Source organism: Pteropus vampyrus, unplaced genomic scaffold (genome assembly GCF_000151845.1).
Source record: "Pteropus vampyrus isolate Shadow unplaced genomic scaffold, Pvam_2.0 Scaffold108, whole genome shotgun sequence".
Classification (NCBI taxonomy): Eukaryota; Metazoa; Chordata; class Mammalia; order Chiroptera; family Pteropodidae; genus Pteropus; species Pteropus vampyrus.
The window spans coordinates 4,212,291-4,216,015 of NW_011888889.1; the positions used below are offsets into that span (position 1 = coordinate 4,212,291).

Consider the following 3,725-nt stretch of genomic DNA (forward strand, 5'->3'; position numbering starts at 1 on the left):
ATGAGAACAGATTGTTCTTTTTCTCCCAAATCTCTCTCTGGGCCATTATTTCTTTTCTTTCTTTTTTTTTCTTTTTTTTCTTTTTTTTTTAGCTTTTTTGAAACATAATAGACATGTAACATTGTTTAAGGTGTACAGTGTTGAGTTGATACACTTATATTATTGCAGAATGATCACCTCCATAGCATTAGCTAACACAAGCATCACTTCACATAGTTACCATTTAATTTTTGTCGTGAGAACATTTAAGGTCTACTCTCAGTAACTTTCAAATATATAGTACAGTACTATTAATTATAATCACGATGTTGTATCCAGAATATATAGCTGGAATTTTATATATTTTAATTAGTATTTCCCCATTTCCTCCAATCCTCAGCCTCTGGTAACCCTTATCCTACTCTCTGTTCCTGCAGGTTTGGCTTTTTTAGATTCTACATATGAAATTATAAAGTATTTGCCTTTCTTTGTCTGACTTATTTCACTTAGTAAAATGTTCTCAAGTTTCATCTCTGTTATCATAAATGTTAAGATTTCCTTGTTTCTCATAGCTGAAAAAATATTTCATTATAAATAATCTCACATCTTCTTTATTCATCCATTGACAGACTCCTTGGTTGTTTTCACATAATGACTATTGTAAATAATGCTTTAATGAACATGGGAGTGCAGATAACTCTTTGAAATCTCGTTTTCATTTTCTTTAAATATATACTCAGAAACGGGATTGCTGGAATCCTATGTAGTTCTATTTTTGCTGGAATCCTATGTAGTTCTATTTTTAATTTTTTGAGAAACTACCACACTGTTTTCCATAGTGGGTGTATCAATTTACATTATTATAAACAGTGCAGAAGGGTTCCTTTTTCTCCACATCCTAGCCAACACTTGTTATCTCTTGTATTTTTCATGATAGCTATTCAGGTGTGAGGTGTTATCTTATTGTGGTTTTAATTCTGAACAGCAAAAGAATAGTCAACAACATGAAAAGACAACATATAGAATGGGAGAAAATATTTACAAACCATATATAAGGACTTCATATCCAAATATATAAAGCATTCATACATCAATAACAACAATAATCAAAACCAAACAATTCAATTGAAAAATAGGCAACAGAGCTCTATAGACATTTTTCCAAAGAAGACATACAAATGACCAACAGATATGTGAAAAGATGCTTAGCATCACTAATCATTTAAGCCATTGCTTCTATTCTTGTGGCCAAATTTTGATACTACTTGGAGGCTGATCTTTTACGACCTGTTCACCTTTGGCTAATGTTACACAGAAGAAAATATTGTTATGTCACTACATCTCTGTGGAACCCCCACAAGGCTCTTGCTTACTAACTTTCTTCCTTATCTATCTAAGCTAAAGATAATGACTTACTAGTACTTTGCATTCTCAGAAATGTTTGTGTCAGACTCAATACCTACTCCATAGATCTAATGTCCCCAAACTTCTGAATCAACCCACTGTTTCGATCAGTGACTGCTATGCATTTTCTATCTTGGACACATCTCACAGTGTGTGGTAGGGATAAGGGGACTGATATGTGCATGTAATGTTTAGGAACTTTTCATGTACCTGTTGGCTATCTGTATGTCTTCTTCCATAAGTGTCTATTGAGATTTTCAGTGGTAAATTTATGGGAAATTACATTTAATGGGACTATTCCAAATCATAACATTTGCTACTATCTATAAATAGGGATTTTCCACAGAGCATAGAAGAATGAGATTTTGGGGTTTGCATTAAAATGGACATATTAGTAACCATTAATCTATTTTATTTAGAAAAAAAATATTGTTAAAGAAAATACTGATAACCCTATACTTTTTCTAACTTCAAGAAAATCCATGGTCTTTTTTTTTGTTGTTTCATTTTGTTTTCCTTTTTTCTTGTTCTCCTGTCTGATCACTTGAGGATAGAACCCACGGCCTGAAAGCCACCAGCACCGAAGATATGACATGAAAAGGGCCAGAGCCCTTTCCCTCTGTTTCCATACATTATGGAGATTGGAGCCACATGCTCAGTCTTCACCAAGAAGAGGAGGGTTCAGCAGTCTTAGAATTTTTGAGTTCATTAAGCAGATCAGTGAGGTTATAGCGGATTGGCAAGCGAATTCAAGTTCTCCTGGCACAGACATTCTAGCAAATGCTGTTTCCTATTAAAAGCACACATAATCGCAAAGTTTTAGATAATCAATTATTGGAAAATAATCTTAAATATTTATTATTACTAATAATCAGACAAGCTGAAACTCAATCTTGTGATGAAAAGATAAAGAGTAAATATACATTTACATTATTAAGTAACTGAAATGTAAATGCATTCTAACCTTCTTATCTATCAAAACTAAAGATAATGACTTACTAGTGCTTTGCATTCTCAGGAGTATTTGTGTCAGTAAACATCTTAACGTTCATTAGCTCATTCAGATTTATGAACTATAATTTTTGCTAAGGATGAGTCAAGATATCCAGGGGATTTATGTGTATGGCAAAATATCATTAAAATGGAGATTCAAATAAATTTAATAGATAATTTAGCTTGCCTACCCTTCATTCTTTCTACATTTCCTATATTGTAAATAGGGGGTGTGACTTGATTTTTCCAGATGATTCTTGTTCACTAAATGGATATCATAGCTGCTTAAATTTTAATTTGATCTGCATAAGTGAATGCAGAAAAAGACAACATGAACAATTAGACTAAGTCATTGTTGAGTTTTAAAGTTGGATAATTTTGCAAAACTGATGTTTGTTACTGGTGTGTATGTGTGTGTGTGTGTGTGTGTGTGTGTGTGCGTGCACACGTGCACGTGCATGTACTTGTATATTGTAATTCAAGAAATTTATTGTGACTGCTCACCTGTGCTGTCAGTGTTTAAATATCCCCACAGATGGATCATCAGGACAACTACAGATGGTTTATTTGAATTGCATGTTTAGATTGTTAGTTGGTGTATAAACTTAAAGCTCGTGTTTCATCTCTAGAATATATGAATATTTATAAAGTTAAATCTAGTTCTCTCTAAATGCAGTATCCCAATTATCATTTTAATACTGTTGCAATCAGAAATCAATAGTTATGCATTATATATTTTATATATATAAGACTAAGCAGATAGGATATTTAACTAGGTTAAATTTTGAAACAAAAGTGTATGAGTTGGAACAATTTTAAAAAATTGTTTTCTTTAAAAAATTGAGTTAAAAGAATTTGATGTTGATATTCTACTTGTAAGATTATTGAATTCAGCTGTACTAATGAAATTAAAAATATATCTTTTGCAGTGCTTTGAATTTATTTAACGATTCATATTGTTCAAAAATTAAATGTAGCTGACATTTAATTTTCCTTTCAGACAAGCTTTTAGAAAAGCAATTTAAGAAAATATCTATATTTTATATCTTTGCACAAATGGTTTTAGCATGGTTTATTGCCAGCCAATTCTGGCAATATAATAAAAAGCATTTATTTAGTTATAATTTTTTCAGATGATACATTTAGCAGTTCTTTTAAATAACAGCAACTTAATGTTTTTAATGTAATGTTCATTAGTTATGACCCATAAAATGCTATATTATGGAGAAGATAAAATGCTTAAATTTTTTTTTAATTTAATGCTTATCCATTACAAATTATGAAGTGGTGATTGTAGTGTCATATATTTAGAAGAGAGAATAGAATGTAATAATATATACAAGGGTCTT

General features: G+C 31.1%; 1 non-coding gene across 1 annotated transcript; it reads right to left on the reverse strand.

Annotated features, from left to right (window-relative positions):
* Positions 1-1,915: 1,915 nt before the first annotated feature.
* LOC111743198 lies at positions 1,916-2,062 on the reverse strand. Its single transcript, XR_002781594.1, has one exon. It is a non-coding gene; the product is annotated as a small nucleolar RNA SNORA57 (small nucleolar RNA).
* Between the last annotated feature and the right edge of the window lie 1,663 nt (positions 2,063-3,725).